This window comes from Pongo abelii, chromosome 19, assembly GCF_028885655.2.
Source record: "Pongo abelii isolate AG06213 chromosome 19, NHGRI_mPonAbe1-v2.0_pri, whole genome shotgun sequence".
Taxonomy (NCBI): Eukaryota; Metazoa; Chordata; class Mammalia; order Primates; family Hominidae; genus Pongo; species Pongo abelii.
Window position 1 is genome coordinate 8,918,053 of NC_072004.2, and position 18,244 is coordinate 8,936,296.

The following is an 18,244-nucleotide window of genomic DNA, read 5'->3' on the forward strand; positions in this document are numbered from 1 at the left end:
GCGGGGCTGACCTCGGAGCCGGCCTCTCCAGCCACCTGGTGGCCAGGCCGCGTCAGCCAGGTGCGCGCCCGGCCCCACATCCTCTGGGTCACGCCCCCGAGGCCGCAAAGCGTCTGAGAAGCAGCCCCGGCTCTGACCCGCCAGCCCTCGGAAGAAGCAGACCCTGGCCGGTGCATGGCAGTGGCCCGAGGGGCACCAGCGCGGAGCACCAGCGACCCCCCAGGAGTAAGGGGAGGTTAGGCCCCCGCGTCGGAAGCGCGGCTTTGGCCCCGCAGGAGGGCTGGGCGGAGCAGGGGGGCAGCTCTGGGGTAGGGGCTTCGGGGAAAGACGAGAAAGAGGAAGCTCCGACGAGCTGCTTCCTTCTGTCACTGCGACCCACTTCCTCTTCCTACTTCTATTTTCTTTCTTTTTTTTTTTTTTGAGACGGAGTCTCGCTCTGTCGCCAGGCTGGAGTGCAGTGGCGCGATCTTGACTCACCACAACCTCCGCCTCCCGGGTTCAAGCGATTCTCCTGCCTCAGCCTCCCGAGTAGCTGGGACTACAGGCGCGCGCCACCACGCCCAGGTTTTTATATTTTTACTAGAGACGGGGTTTCACCGTGTTGGCCAGGATGGTCTCGATCTCTTGACCTCGTGATCCGCCCGCCTCGGCCTCCCAAAGTGCTGGGATTACAGGCGTGAGCCACTGCGCCCGGCCCCTACTTCTATTTTCTTTGGGTGCCCTTAACCCTTAAAATGCCTGCACTACTGCTGTGCAGACGGGCACCTTGACCCGCATCCTTCTGCAGGAAACTTCATAGAAATACCAGCCAGTCCCGGCGTTTAGCACTGCTGTTCCAGCCTCTGGCTGGACTTCTTGCCCTCCCTGGCCGGCACCAAGGCTACTGTCACCTGAGTGGTTTCCCCAGCCCCTGGGGAAGGGAGTGGGGGTGCGCGGGAGTTCCTGCCTCCAGGGTCAAGGCCCTCTTCTTGCCTCCCCCTTTTCTCCCCCAGACGACGTTGCAGATGGTGCTCTACCAAGAGTTGGAAGGACTCCCCAGGGAATCCCACAAGACACTGCGCTTCCTATGCCTCCTTTCCCTCGTTTAAAAAATGGGGATAAGAAGGTTGGCTACTGCTCCAACAGCCCTGGCAATGGAAGAGTAGCACTTCATTTGTGGGTTAACAAAGGGCAACGCTGAAATCTCCACTTCCACTATTGAATGGGACTGTGTCATAATATCTGTTAGAGGCGTGCAAACTCGGCCACAAAGTCATGGTCATACGTTATTGTTGGTCAAAAGCCACAGCCCTACCTGAGGCTTTGAGAGATATGAACACCAATGACTTTTCTTTTCCTGACTCCTGAAATACCAAGAAAAAGCAACTTCCCCAAATGGACAGAAACAGAAAGTACCCTTGGTTGAACACAGAGGCCTGGTTCCAGCTATCGTTAGAAGTGGGAAGGAACTCAGACCCCCTCTCCTACCTCATCCCCAACCCCTTCCCCACACGTCACCCTTTCACAGAGAAGGAACCAGAGCCACCAAGGGCTGAGAGAGGACTTGATAAGGATTCTAGTCTTCTGTCTCCCCTGTCCCCGCCTTTTCCACCACAAAAATATGAACATTTGGAGGAAGAGGAGAAGAGGGAAGGTACACACTGTGCAAAGGAAGAAAATGGCAGAACTGCTCTGGAATCAGGAATTCAGGAGCAAGAATGACACTGTGTGCCAGATGGAAATGTTGGATTAGGAGAGCACTTGGAAAGGCAAATAATCTGCCAGAGAAATTATGGGATGCCTGCCTTCTGAAAATGGAGGAAAACTGCAAAAGAGTGGTTCATTGGTGCTCACTCCTAGGGCTCTGAGCATCCCAAGAAGCCAACTTGGTCCCATCGTACACCCCCTCAGAAGTAGGCAGTCTCCTGTCCACCTGCAGCTGTGACCCAGATGTGGAGCCTGCATGTTATGCCACGCCGTCAACACTGAGTTCTGTCTGTGTCTCCCTGTCCCAGATCTGATCAGCACCTGACACCTATCCATCCTCCATTTCCCACCTCCCCAAAGCTGCTGGAAAAACTCTGAAAGGTACCTCTGTCACTCATTAAGCATCTGATTATGTACCTCTTTCTACAACTCCTTGGTTGCTTTGTTTTAAAATCTGTGGCTCTTTGAAATCACTCTCCTTCCTTTCACTGCCTAATGTTTTCAAAGAGGAGTCTACCTCTGTCTCCACTTCCTCATCTTACATTTATTCCTCAATTCTCTGAACAGAGACCACCAGGGAAACCCCAAATGTCAACTCCAATGGTTTCATTTTCTTACCTCACTACAGCATTTGGCACCACTCCTTCTTGAAAATCCCCTCCTTGGCTTCTCCTCCACCTCTCACCATGATTTCTGTTTTCTTCTTCTGGCTTCATTTCTTCATCATCCCTTAAACATTACAATGCTTGAGGTTTCAGATGAGGCTGCTTCTCTTCTCCCTGGGCAATCTCATCCATTCCCATCATACTGATCCCTCCCAAACTATCGCCCAGACTTCTCTCTTGAGCTCCAGATCTGTAATTCCAAGTGTTTTCTGTACATCCATACCTAGATAATCAATCCAAAAGCCTTTTAATTACTCCATACCCTAAAATAAATTCCTCATCTTCTCCCAAACTCCTTCTCCTGCCTTCCCTATCTCAGTTGACATCATTACTATCCACCAGTGGATAGTAAGGTTTCTAGTAACTTATAGCCAGAATATATAAAGAACTCCCACAACTCAAAAGTAGTAAAGACAAAGAATCCAATTTAAAAATGGGCAAAAGACTTGAATAGACACTTCAACAAAGATATGCGCATGGCCAATAAACACATGAAAAGGTGCTAACATGATGAGTCTTTGGGGAAATGCAAACTTAAGCCATGAGTTACCACTTTACAGTCATTAGAGTAGCTAAAATTCATACTGAAAACACCAAATGTTGGCAAGGGTGTGGAGCAACCGAAACACTCATATATTGCTTGTAGGAATATATTGCTTTTAGGAAACACTCATATATTGCACAACAAGTTTGGGAAACTGATTGGCAGTATCTAATAAAGTTAAATATACATCTACCTGTGACCTAGAAATTCCACTCCTAGGTATATATCCAAGATAAACGAATGTGTATATCCCCACAGAAACATATATATGAATGATTGCAGCAACTTTATTTATAATAGCCCCAAACTGGAAACACCCCAAATACCATTAACAGTAGAATGCATTTTTTGTTAAATTGTGGGATATTCATACACTGGAATGCTACTCAGCAGTAGAAAGGAATAAATGACTGATGCATGTGTCAACATAGGTGAATCTCACAAAAATTAAGTTGAGCAAAAGAAGCCAAACACAAAAGAAAATATAGTGCATGATTCCATATATATGAAGTTCAAGAACCAGCAAACTAACTTATAGTGATAGGAATCAGAATGATGGTTATCTTGGGGGAAGGGAACAATTTAGCCAAAAAGGGGACATGAGTGAACTTTCTGGGGTGGTGCTTTTATCTTGATGGAGGTTAAATGGTGTCTGCATATGAACAAGTTAGTGAGATGTTCACTTAAAAGTTACATATTCTGCTCTTTGTAAATTATATCCCAGTACATAAAATATGTGAGAAAAGAAAATCCACGTTGGTCTTCCTGTCACCCAGTGCAGTGGCATGATCAGTGCTCACTGCAGCCTCAAACTCCTGGGCTCAAGCCATCCTCCTGCCTCAGGCGTGCTTAGCTAATTATTATTATTGTTATTATTATTATTATTATTATTATTTGGTAGAAATGGAGTCTGGCTATGTTGCCCAGGCAGGTCTCAAACTCTTGGGCTTAAACAATCCTCCCACCTGGGCCTCCCAAAGTGCTGGGATTACAGGTGCAAGCCACTATGCCTGGCTGACATTGGGCTTTTATATCTTCATGCCCTTCCTCTCTCTGTCCCCTCTGCTTAAAATACCTCTCTCCACTTATTTATTTGACAGAATGCTTACTGACTATTCATGATAATCAGCAGAACCACCTCAACTTCTATTCCAGAATAAATATAGACTCCCTCCTGGTAAAAATAAGCAAAGAGAAAAACGAATGATATGAAAACACAAAAAGATTCAGACTTTCAACAGAAAGGAACATGGTCAGAGAAAATTAGTTTCCTTTGAAATGAAATTTCCACAAGAAGAAGAGGAAAAAAATTAAACATATTTCTCTTTTGTGTTTTTAATAATATTTGGGAGGCTATTGTATTTGCAAGTGTAGTGGATTAAGAAATTACAAACTGAAATTACAAGGAATTATTAAGAAATTACAAACCAAAATTAGGAAACATTTTTAGCTTGCTAAATTTAAACCTCAGTGGAAACAATGAACAGAAGATTGGGAACTGAAGAAAGCTGAATGTGTGACCCAGAACACAAGCTTGAAAATTTATCCTAGAATTCAGAAGAGAAAAGATGATCTGTGATAGCTAGACTATAGAGGTCTAATATGTGTATAACAGTAATTCCGCAAGGAGAGAGAGGAGAAAATAAAATATATGGCGGAAGAAATTTTCTCTGAACTAAAGAAAGATTTGCATTTCTACTCAATATCTTAACTTTCCTGGTAAGATATAAATTACCAAAAATTGACTTGAGAAGAGATACACCCTGAATAGACCAATAACCATGGAATTGCATAAATTATCAAAGAACATCTCTCTTGAAAGTCTCCATGTCTTGGTAGTTACATAGATTACTTCTATCAAATTTTAAAGGGCAGAATTCTACCATGCTTTTTAAAAATACTACCATGAAAAATACAGTGTGCTAACCTTTCATGTAAAAAAGAAAGAAAGAAGAAAATATGCATGTATCTTCTCATTTGTAGAAAAACAAGTATAGGAAGGATAAACAAGAAACTAATGAGATTGGTTACCTACAGTGGATAGGTAGGGATAGTCTGGAAAGAATGGGAGATTGGGGGTGAGGATAGAAGGTTTGGGAGAAATGACAATTCTCTGAGTATGCTGTTTGTACAGTTCTTACTTTGAGAACCATGATAATGCTACACATATCCTCATCTCACCCTAAAATAGTAAGTTTACATCAATCAGGATGTGATGGGAACCCAAAATTGAATATGAACAGTAACAAATGAACCTAACTATTACAAATGAATGATATAACCATACTGAGGAAGGAGAAGACAAAAGGAACTAACCAAGTAACACAGAAAACCATATTCTGACTACATACTATAAGTATGTGCCCTGTCCAAATCTCATATTGAAATGTAATCCCCAGTGCTGGAGGTGAGGCCTGTTGGAAGGTGATTGGATCATGGGGGCAGATTTCTCATGAATGGTTTTGCACCATCCCTCTTGGTACTGTCCTCTTAAGAGTGAGTTCTCATGAGATCTGGTCATTTAAAAGTGTGTAGTACTGGCTGGGTGCAGTGGCTCATGCCTGTAATCCCAGCACTTTGGAAGGCCAAGGCGGGCGGATCACGAGGTCAGGAAATTGAGACCATCCTGGCCAAATTGGTGAAATTCTGTCTCAACTAAAAATACAAAAATTAGCTGGGTGTGGTGGTACATGCCTGTAATCCCAGCTACTTAGGAGGCTGAGGCAGGAGAATCGCTTGAACCAGGGAGTCAGAGGTTGCAGTGAGCCAAGATCGCACCACTGCACTCCAGCCTGGCAACAGAGTGAGACTCCATCTAAAAAAAAAAAAAAAAAAAAAAATTGTGTAGTGCCTCCCCCCTTGCTCTCTCTTGCTCCTGCTCTGGCCATGTGACATGCAAGCCCCAACTTTGCCTTCCACCATGATTGTCAGCTTCCAGAGGCCTCCCTAGAAGCAAAAGCCACTATGCTTCCTGCACAGCCTGCAAAACTGTGAGCCGATTAAACCTCTTTTCTTTACAAAAATTACCCAGTCTCAGGTGTTTCTCTATAGCAATGTGAGAACAGACTAATACAAAGGCTAAAAATGGAAAAAAAAAAACACAACTTGTACCACATTGTGTTGGTATTGCTGCTTAAGGGGTCTGTTCTCTGATGAGCAAATCTATATCTCACAGGTATATGGGTTAGAAATTCTGAAACTCTTTTATATATATGTGAAGATTGAACAAATAAGTAAATATATTGTGAATAATGAGAGCCAAGTTTTTTGGTGTCGAGGAAGGAAGTTACAAATAAGGAAAGGTGGAAGGCTAGAATGAATGCGGTGGTGTTAGATGAGAATTTGAGGTATCAGTATATAATCATGGTTTTTAATAGTTAGATACATAGATAAATATATAGATAAAGAGATATAGATGTATGTATATTTCCCAGCTCTGATGATGAAGCCTAGAGGTAATGATATCCCACTAGGGATGAGCACACCTAGCTTCCAGATCTTGGTTTCTAAATATCATTCTCCAATAAAAGGAACCAGGGCTCCTTGGAGGAATGTCTGATTGAAGGTCCATGACAGGGAATGAACAAGATGAATCTAGAACATCTTGTGGTACTAGAAAATAATAAAATGCTCCAAAAATCATTGATGTCTGTCAAAAGAATGCAATAACCAACTTAAAGGGGCCCCCAGTGACCAAATCCAGAACAAGCTGAGTGACACAATAACGGTAGTTATGGGTTATAGCTTATAGAATAAAATAAATAGCCAAGAGTCCATAATGACATAAAAAATTGGATAAATACATGGGGGAGAATTGACAACCCTTTCTTACAGTGGAATGCCAGTAAATACATGTAGAAGGAAGATAGAAGCAGAAAATCACCATTTGGTAAACATCACAGTAATAATTTTTGCAGGCGAGAATCATCAATGCGCTGGGCACAGTGGCTCATGCCTGTAATCCCAGCACTTAGGGAGGCCAAGGCGGGTGCTGATCACCTGAGGTCAGGAGTTCGAGACCAGCCTGCCCAACATGGCGAAACCCTGTCTCTACTAAAAATACAAAAATTAGCCACGTGTGGTGGCATGGGCCTGTAATCCCAGCTACTTGGGAGACTGAGGCAGGAGAATCTCTTGAACCTGGGAAGCAGAGGTTGCAGTGAACTGACCACACCATTGCACTCCAGCCTGGGTGACAGAGCAAGACTCTGTTTCAAAAAAAAAAAAAAAAGAATCATCAATGGATGCTAAATGCAGTGAGCAAAAATATGATGATAAATGGTGCTGTGGTCTAAATGTGTCCCCCCAACTATTCATGTATTGAAGCCTAACCCCCAAGGTGATGGTATTAGAAGGTGTGGCATTTGGGGAGGTGATTAGGTCTAGGTGATGAGAGTGGAGCCCTCATGATTAGAATTAGTGCTTCAAAAAAGGAGGCCTAAGGGGCCAGGCGAGGTGGCTTATGCCTGTAATCCCAGCACTTTCGGAGGCCGAGGCGGGTGGATCATGAGGTCAGGAGATTGAGATCATCCTGACCAACATCACCATGTTTACGGGGTTTAGTAGGAAACCCCATCCCTACTAAAATACAAAAAATTAGCCAGGTGTGGTGGCACGTGCCTGTAGTCCTAGCTATTCGGGAGGCTGAGGCAGAGGAATCGATTGAACCTGGGAGGCGGAGCTTGCAGTGAGCTGAGATTGCGCTGCTATACTCCAGCCTGGGCGACAGAGCAAGACTCTGTCTCAAAAAAAAAAAAAAAAAGGCCTAAGGGAACTGCCCCTTACCATGTGTTGCACCACGTGAGGACACAGTCAGAAGGTGCTGCCTGTGAGGAACAGGCCCTCATCAGACATCAAATCTGCTAGTACCTTGATCTTGGACTTCCCAGCTTCCAGAACTGTGAGAAATAAATGTTTGTTGTTTATAAGCCACCCAGTGTATGGTTTTTTGTTTATAGCAGCCTGATCAAACTAAGACAAATGAGACATTTGCTTAAAGTAACACCCAACAAGGTATTTTTTTTTTTCTGAGACAGAGTCTTGCTCTGTCGCCCAGGCTGGAGTGCAGTGGCACGATCTCGACTCACTGCAACCTCCGCCTCCCAGGTTCAAGTGATTCTCCTGCCTCAGCCTCCCGAGTATCTGGGACTACAGGCTTGTGCCACCATAGCCGGCTAATTTTTGTAGTTTTAGTAGAGACGAGATTTCACCATGTTGGCTAGGCTGATCTCAAACTCCAGGCCTCAAGTGATCTGCCCACCTCAGCCTCCCAACGTGCTGGGATTACAGGCATGAGCCACCACGCACAGCAAGATACTTTCTAGTTACAAAGGGAAAATAGAAACCTTACAGCAAAGAAGCCGGATGGACACCCCCTTAACCAAGTGAACAAAGTTAACGTTATCATAAGGAGACACAGCAATAACATTCATCTCGTGATTTGATGCTGAGACAGGCATATCATTTCTGTGGTATTCTTGCCAAAAATGTCTTACATCAGTCTCATCATAGAAAACATCAGAGCTTGGTGGTGGTTGCTCACACCTGTAATGCCAGCACGTTGGGAAGCTAAGGTGGGAGAATTGCTTGAGACCAGGATTTCAAGACCAGCCTGGGCAACATAGCAAGACCCATTTCTACTAAAAAATAAATACATATATTAGCTGGGTGCAGTGGCATGGGCCTGTAGTCCCAACTACTAAGAAGGCTGAGGTGGGAAGATCGCTTGAGTCCAGGAGGTTGAGGTTGCAGTGCAGTCTAGCCTAGGTGACAGAGCCTAGATGACAACCTGTCTCTAAAAAGAAAAGAAAGAAAAAGGAAAACATCAGACTCACTCAAATTGAGGGACATTCTACAAAATCTTCAACAGTGTCAAGCTCAGGAAACAAAGGCTAAAGGGCTGTCACAGATTGTCACAAAACACTTAAAGGCAATGAGGGATTTGAGCCTGGATCCTGGGCCAGAAAAAGTACATTTAGTTGTACTATCGGCAAAATTTGAATAAGGTCTGCAGATTAGTTAATAGTTTTGTATCAATGTTAATTTTCTGATTTCAAGAATCACACTATGTTATATACAACACTAATATTTAGGGAAGTTGGGTCAAAGGTCTATGGGAACTCTTATGTTTGCGCCTTTGTTTGTAAATCCGAAATTATTTCAAAATACAAACTTAAAAAAGCAAAACTTAAAAGTTGCAAATCTTACAAACTTTGGAAAAACTTCCCATTTTGTTTTCACCTGATACTAAAACACAAAAAGAAAACTACAGGTGAATTATTCTCTATGATACAGATATAAAATCTGAAATAGAATAAGTGCAAGTTTGGCTGGGTGCGGTGGCTCATGCCTGTAATCCTAGCACTTTGGGAGGCCGAGGCAGGTGGGTTGCCTGAGGTCAGGCGTTCAAGACCAGCCTGGCCGACATCACGAAACCCCATCTCTACTAAAAATACAAAAATTAGCCATATGTGGTGGCAGTCGCCTATAATCTCAGCTACTCGGAAGGCTGAGGCAGGAGAATCACTTGAACCCAGGGGCATGGAGGTTGGAGTGACCCGAGATCGTGCCACTTCACTCCAGCCTGAGTGAAAGAGCAAAACTCCATCTCAAAAATAAATAAATAAATAAAATAATTTTTAAAAGTAAATGCAAGTTATATCCAGCCTTTAATTAAAATAGTAATATACTGTGACAAAGTAGGGTTTGTTCAAGGAATGCCAACATCCTGGATGAGCCCAAAGGAATGCAGACTGGACTGGTCGCCCACAAGAATCCACTGTGTACATTGACCTGGTTAAAAGTCGGGAGTCTGCACGGAGGCGTTTATGGGTGGGCCCTGGGGTGCGAGATGGGGAGTGACTTCTAGTGGAAATTCCAGCATGTCACCATAGGAGATGGGTAGAGTCTGACTGACGGTTCACCATTGCAAAATTTAGATTGGATGTTTGGGGAGGAGCTGAAGGAGATAGGGCCAACCTGCACCCACCTCTCTCCCAAGCCAGTCCCTTGCTGTTGCTACCAATGGGAGTGTGATCTCTATCCCAGGTCGCCCTCACAGGTTGAACCTTATGGAGAAAGAGCTTCAGGAAGAAGCAAAAAGACCTTTTCATTAAGAGCCGAGAAATCAAGTGAAAGGGGCAAGAACATGCCATGGCTCTGGCCCCGTAGGCCTGCGGAAAAGCGTTGCTTTGAAATCAAGAAGGCTTGTACCTTGGGGAATACAAGGAGACTGACCCCAGCACAGTCACCACTGTAAGACAGACCTGGGGAACCCCAGGGATAACTGAGGAGGCTTTGAAGGAAGCTGGAGGACCTGGAGCAGGGATCAGAAACTCAAACACCCCCAAGGGCCAGGCAGGTCAAACTCAGCAATAGAACGGGTGAGATGGTGTTCACTTAATATATTCTGACATTTCATAACGGCATTGTTTATACTCTGTGCCTCCTGAAATAAACTCTGTTAAAAGGTCAGTCCTTTTCTCCCCCCAGTGCAGTAAGATTCTCTTTCCCAACACGGCTTTTCCATAGTCTTAGATTTCATTTCTGGTAGCCCCTTACGTCTTATTCTTTCAGCAGACACACTTTGCATATTAAACATATAGCAATATTCTTTACTTCTACCTAGAAATATGCTTTCCCCCTTTTCTCTTAGAAGCACATGGCCCTCTTGGCCTCTTTCATTTTTTTCTACATTTGCTAGACATGATTACAAGAAATATTTCATTATTTTCATTATTTCATTATTTTTAAAAATTGCACAAATGCAAAAATTGGCAACTGAGCCTTGACTCTGATGTGTGGGAAAGAATAGGGTATGGTGACAATACGGTATGATGGGATGCTAATGAGGTAAATTAAGAGATCGCTAAAAGGGCCCAGCTCCAACCCACAGTGGCCATGTGGAAATGCAGGATTGGTGTGGCTAGATCTTATGATTTTAAAAGAGAAACTAGAAATTGGAATTCATAAGAGAAATCTCCTGATTTTTAAATGCTGGCAACTAATTCAAAACAGTATTCTAAAATGTCTTACAGGCCAAACTAGACATGACCTACTGGCTTTCAGTTCATGACATCTGTTTTCTATTACACAGGTGGGAGCATGCACCAGTGAAACCTGAGTTCTTTCTGTTCACGTGAGCTAATCTTCCCACTGGCTGGAAGACACTTCATTTATACAAACAGCGATTACTGTAAAAGTGTTTTCATGTTGTTCATCACATGAATAGGACATGGGAGAAAAACTATATAATTATCCTGATAAAATGCCCCCTAATGCATATTCTCTGTGGTTAGGAATAAAAGGAGACTTTGTCAACATGATAAATGATATCTATCTCAATCCAGCAGACAATGTGATAGCTAATGATGACTTGGAATGAAGGGACAGATACGGCTCTTAATAACAGAAGAATTCCTATAAAACAAGGGTGCCCACAACTTGAATAGTTTCAACAATGTTGTGAAATTCAAAGCAAAAAGATAGGAGAGTCAGAAATTTGGGAAGCAAAAGTTAAGTTCATCATTATTTGTAAGTGATATGATTGTCTACCTGAGAAACCTTAGATAATGGACTGAGAAATGTCTAGAACTAATAAGAGAGTTCAATAAAGTAGCTGGAGACACAAAAAGATGAAATTCAATAATTTTCTACATATTGTAAAAGATGTCCATTTTCCCCCAGTTGAGTTTAAAAATGTAATATAGTTTCGATCAAAGCCAAATAAGGCTTTTAGGGAGGCAAGGAAGGAGATTGACAAAATGATTTTATATTTCATCATAAAAAATAATTGTGTGAATTTAACAAAGAAACTTTTTCAAAGGTTGAGTGATGAGGGAGGACTTTCCATCTGAGATATGAAGATGTTCTGTAAAGCCACAGAGTTATAGGGCTGTGATGCTGATGGAGGAAGTGTAACAGATCAGTGGAACTAAATTGATCTGTCAGAAACAAACACAAATATCTGAATGAATTTAATATAGATTAAAAAAGATAGGATCAATTACTCAATAATGGGTTAGGACAACTGACCATTAGGGGCAACTAACTAATCATTGGGAAAAAAATAAGTGTGTTTTCTACTTCAGATCTTTTTTTTTTTTTTTTTTTTTTTTTTTTGTGAGATGGATTCTCGTTCTATTGCCCAGGCTGGAGTGCAATGGCGCGATCTCAGCTCACTGCAACAGTAAAAAAATTTTAAAAAGTTAAATACAAAACCAAACTGAAAACCAAGAAAATGAAATTCCCCCAATGAGCAAACATACAAAAAAAAAAAGCTAATACACACACATACACACATACTACAAAAAACAGAAAGAAAGGAGGAAAAAAGAAACAGAAAAAGTGGGGCAAATAGAAATGAAGCCAAAAGTCTAGGAACTAGCCGGAATATATCAATAATCATAATGAAATAAAGTGACCCATTAACAGTCAGAGATTGTTAGATTGAAGAAAACGTACAAAACACAATTAGTTGCAGTTTCTTTCTTTCTTTTTTTTTTTTTTTTGAGATAGAATCTCACTGTCACCCAGGCTGGAGTACAGTGGTGCGATATCTCGGCTCACCACGACCTCTGCCCCCCGGGTTCAAGCGATTCTTCTGCCTCAGCCTCCCAAGTAGCTGGGATTACAGGCACCTGCCACCACACCCAGCTACTTTTTTTGTATTTTTAGTAGAGACGGAGTCTCGCCAGGTTGGCCAGGCTGGTCTCGAACTTCTGACCTCAAGTGATCTGCCCGCCTCGGCCTCCCAAAGTGCTGGGATTACAGGCGTGAGCCACTGCACCCAGCCAGTTGCAGTTTCTAAGAGGTATATCTAAGGTATGAAGACAAGAAAGTGCTGAAAGCAAAAGGATGGCAAAAGAAATACCAAGCGAAAACTAACTAAAATAAAGGTGGTTAGTTGTGTCAATTTCAGATTAAAATAGACAAGCATTATTAGAAGTAGAGATATGATATGGTGATACAGTTTTAACTCATCAGCAGACAAATTTAAACTTGTACAAAACTAATTTTAAAAATCTAAAAATTACATAAAGCAAGAATTAATAGAACCACATGGAGAAATTGAGAAATTAATCATCATTGTGAGGTTTTAACAAGCCCGTCTGAAATATTAATGCCTCAAAAGAGGCCAGGGGCAGTGGCTCACACCTGTAATCTCAGCACTTTGGGAGGCCAAGGCGGGTGGATCACTTGAGTCCACGAGAAAAGCCTGGCCAACATGGTGAAACCTCGTCTCTACTAAAAAATACAAAAATTAGCCGGGCGTGGAGGTGCATGCCTGTAATCCCAGCTACTTTGGAGGCTGAGGCACGAGAATTGCTTGAACCCAGGAGGTAGAGGCTTCAGTGAGCCAAGATCAGGCCACTGTACTCCAGCCTGGGTGACACAGTGAGACTCTGTCTCAAAAAAAACAAAACAAACAAACAAACAAAAAGCCCTCAAAAGATAAAGTGTAGTAAAGCTATAGATTTCATCAAAAACAATTAAACTGGATTTGATAATCATATATATAACCCTATACCCAATTATTGAGAAGCAATCATATTCTTCTCAAGCCCAGCTGGAACAGTTACTGAAATAAATCATGGGCAAGGCCGCAGATCAAGTCTCAACAAATTTCAGAGAACTGATGTCATACGGACCACATTGTCTGACCACAGTGCCATAACAAAAATAGTTTTAAATTATAAAACTGGACACTCTAAATAGCCTCTAGGTCAAAGAAAAATAATCACACTGGAAACGTTTTAAAAATACTTAGAACTGAAGCTGGGTACATTGGTGCATGCCTGTAGTCCCAGCTGGGCACATTGGTGCATGCCTGTAGTCCCAGCTACTCCAGAGGCTGAGGCAGGAGGATTGCTTGAGCCCAGGAGTTTAAGGCTGTAGTGCACTATATGTTGGTACCTCTGAATAGCCACTATACTCCAGCCTGGGCAACATAGCAAGGCCCTATCCCTAAAAATAAGTTAAATAAATACTTAGAACTGAATGACAATGAAAATATTACATATCAAAACTCGTGGGACACATGTAAAAGCCATACATAGAAGGAAGTTTGTGGTCTCTTAAATGCTAACCTGAGAAAAGAAGGCTGAAAATTAATAAACTGTCTAATTTAAGAAGTTAGAAAAAGGACAATAGGGGCTGGGCACGGTGGTTCACACCTGTAATCTCAGCACTTTGGGAGGCCGAGGCGGGTGGATCACCTGAGGTCAGGAGTTTGAGACCAGCCTGGCCAACATGGTGAAACTCCGTCTCTACTAAAAATACAAAAAATTAGCTGGGTGTGGTAGTGGGCACCTATAACCTCAGCTACTCAGAAGGCTGAGGCAGGAGAATTGCTTGAACCTGGGAGGCGGAGGTTGCAGTGAGCCGAGATTGTGCCACTGCACTCCAGCCTGGATGACAGAGCAAGACTGTCTCAAAAAAGAAAAAAAAAAAAAGGCAATAGATTAGTCCCTACCTCCTAAAAAAAGGAGATAATAAAAATAAGACGTAGATTTGGTCTTTTCACATAGTCCCATATTTCTTGGAGGTTACGGGGAGAATGGAACCAAGTTGGAAAACACTCTGCAGGATATTATCCAGGAGAACTTCCCCAATCTAGCAAGGCAGGCCAACATTCAGATTCAGGAAATACAGAGAACGCCACAAAGATACTCCTCGAGAAGAGCAACTCCAAGACATATAATTGTGAGATTCACCAAAGTTGAAATGAAGGAAAAAATGTTAAGGGCAGCCAGAGAGAAAGGTCGGGTTACCCTCAAAGGGAAGCCCATCAGACTAACAGCGGATCTCTCAGCAGAAACTCTACAAGCCAGAAGAGAGTGGGGGCCCATATTCAACATTCTTAAAGAAAAGAATTTTCAACCCAGAATTTCATATCCAGCCAAACTAAGCTGCATAAGTGAAGGAGAAATAAAATACTTTACAGACAAGCAAATGCTGAGAGATTTTGTCACCACCAGGCCTGCGCTAAAAGAGCTCCTGAAGGAAGTGCTAAACATGGAAAGGAACAACCGGTACCAGCCGCTGCAAAATCATGCCAAAATGTAAAGACCATCGAGACTAGGAAGAGACTGCATCAACTAACGAGCAAAATAACCAGCTAACATCATAATGACAGGATCAAATTCACACATAACAATATTAACTTTAAATGTAAATGGACTAAATGCTCCAATTAAAAGACACAGAGTGGCAAATTGGATAAAGAGTCAAGACCCATCAGTGTGCTGTATTCAGGAAACCCATCTCATGTGCAGAGACACACATAGGCTCAAAATAAAAGGATGGAGGAAGATCTACCAAGCAAACGGAAAGCAAAAAAAGGCAGGGGTTGCAATCCTAGTCTCTGATAAAACAGACTTTAAACCAACAAAGATCAAAAGAGACAAAGAAGGCCATTACATAATGGTAAAGGGATTAATTCAACAAGAAGAGCTAACTATCCTAAATATATATGCACCCAATACAAGAGCACCCAGATTCATAAAGCAAGTCCTGAGTGACCGACAAAGAGACTTAGACTCCCACACATTAATAATGGGAGACTTTAACACCCCACTGTCAACATTAGACAGATCAACGAGACGGAAAGTCAACAAGGATACCCAGGAATTGAACTCAGCTCTGCACCAAGCAGACCTAATAGACATCTACAGAACTCTCCACCCCAAATCAACAGAATATATATTTTTTTCAGCACCACACCACACCTATTCCAAAATTGACCGCATAGTTGGAAGTAAAGCTCTCCTCAGTAAACGTAAAAGAACAGAAATTATAACAAACTCTCTCTCAGATCACAGTGCAATCAAGCTAGAACTCAGGATTAAGAAACTTACACAAAACCGCTCAACTACATGGAAACTGAACAACCTGCTCCTGAATGACTACTGGGTACATAACGAAATGAAGGCAGAAATAAAGATGTTCTTGGAAACCAACGAGAATCAAGACACAACATACCAGAATCTCTGGGATGCATTCAAAGCAGTGTATAGAGGGAAATTTATAGCACTAAATGCCCACAAGAGAAAGCAGGAAAGATCCAAAATTGACACCCTAACATCACAATTAAAAGAACTAGAAAAGCAAGAGCAAACACATTCAAAAGCTAGCAGAAGGCAAGAAATAACTAAAATCAGAGCAGAACTGAAGGAAATAGAGACACAAAAAACCCTTCAAAAAATTAATGAATCCAGGAGCTGGTTTTTTGAAAGGATCAACAAAATTGATAGACCACTAGCAAGATTAATAAAGCAGAAAAGAGAGAAGAATCAAATAGATGCAATGAAAAATGATAAAGGGGATATCACCACCGATCCCACAGAAATACAAACTACCATCAGAGAATACTACAAACACCTCTACGCAAATAAACTAGAAAATCTAGAAGAAATGGATAAATTCCTCGACACATACACTCTGCCAAGACTAAACCAGGAAGAAGTTGAATCTCTGAATAGACCCATAACAGAAGCTGAAATTGTGGCAATAATCAATAGCTTACCAACCAAAAAAAGTCCAGGACCAGATGGATTCACAGCTGAATTCTACCAGAGGTACAAGGAGGAACTGGTACCATTCCTTCTGAAACTATTCCAATCAATAGAAAAAGAGGGAATCCTCCCTAACTCATTTTATGAGGCCAGCATCATCCTGATACCAAAGCTGGGCAGAGACACAACCAAAAAAGAGAATTTTAGACCAATATCCTCGATGAACACTGATGCAAAAATCCTCAATAAAATACTGGCAAACAGAATCCAGCAGCACATTAAAAAGCTTATCCACCATGATCAAGTAGGCTTCATCCCTGGGATGCAAGGCTGGTTCAATATATGCAAATCAATAAATGTAATCCAGCATATAAACAGAACCAAAGACAAAAACCACCTGATTATCTCAATAGATGCAGAAAAGGCCTTTGACAAAATTCAACAACCCTTCATGCTAAAAACTCTCAATAAATTAGGTATTGATGGGACATATCTCAAAATAATAAGAGCTATCTATGACAAACCCACAGCCAATATCATACTGAATGGGCAAAAACTGGAAGCATTCTCTTTGAAAACTGGCACAAGACAGGGATGCCCTCTCTCACCACTCCTATTCAACATAGTGTTGGAAGTTCTGGCCAGGGCAATTAGGCAGGAGAAGGAAATAAAGGGTATTCAATTAGGAAAAGAGGAAGTCAAATTGTCCCTGTTTGCAGATGACATGATTGTATATCTAGAAAACCCCATCATCTCAGCCCCAAATCTCCTTAAGCTGATAAGCAACTTCAGCAAAGTCTCAGGATACAAAATCAATGTACAAAAATCACAAGCACTCTTATACACCAAAAACAGACAAACAGAGAGCCAAATCATGAGTGAATTCCCATTCACAATTGCTTCAAAGAGAATAAAATACCTAGGAATCCAACTTACAAGGGACGTGAAGGACCTCTTCAAGAAGAACTACAAACCACTGCTCAAGGAAATAAAAGAGGATACAAACAAATGGAAGAACATTCCATGCTCATGGGTAGGAAGAATCGATATCATGAAAATGGCCATACTGCCCAAGGTAATTTACAGATTCAATGCCATCCCCATCAAGCTACCAATGACTTTCTTCACAGAATTGGAAAAAACTACTTCAAAGTTCATATGGAACCAAAAAAGAACCCGCATTGCCAAGTCAATCCTAAGCCAAAAGAACAAAGCTGGAGGCATCACACTACCTGACTTCAAACTATACTACAAGGCTACAGTAACCAAAACAGCATGGTACTGGTACCAAAACAGAGATATAGATCAATGGAACAGAACAGAGCCCTCAGAAATAACGCCGCATATCTACAACTATCTGATCTCTGACAAACCTGAGAAAAACAAGCAATGGGGAAAGGATTCCCTATTTAATAAATGGTGCTGGGAAAACTGGCTAGCCATATGTAGAAAGCTGAAACTGGATCCCTTCCTTACACCTTATACAAAAATCAATTCAGGATGGATTAAAGACTTAAACATTAGACCTAAAACCATAAAAACCCTAGAAGAAAACCTAGGCATTACCATTCAGGACATAGGCATGGGCAAGGACTTCATGTCTAAAACACCAAAAGCAATGGCAACAAAAGCCAAAATTGACAAATGGGATCTCATTAAACTAAAGAGCTTCTGCACAGCAAAGGAAACTACCATCAGAGTGAACAGGCAACCTACACAATGGGAGAAAATTTTCACAACCTACTCATCTGACAAAGGGCTAATATCCAGAATCTACAATGAACTCAAACAAATTTACAAGAAAAAAACAAACAACCCCATCAAAAAGTGGGCGA

General features: G+C 41.9%; 1 long non-coding RNA gene across 1 annotated transcript; it reads left to right on the forward strand.

The window, feature by feature from the left end:
* Positions 1–29: 29 nt before the first annotated feature.
* On the forward strand, positions 30–2,643 carry LOC129051008 (uncharacterized). The gene is made up of 2 exons (XR_008514961.2): positions 30–225; positions 993–2,643. It is a non-coding gene; the product is annotated as an uncharacterized LOC129051008 (long non-coding RNA).
* Positions 2,644–18,244: the final 15,601 nt, after the last annotated feature.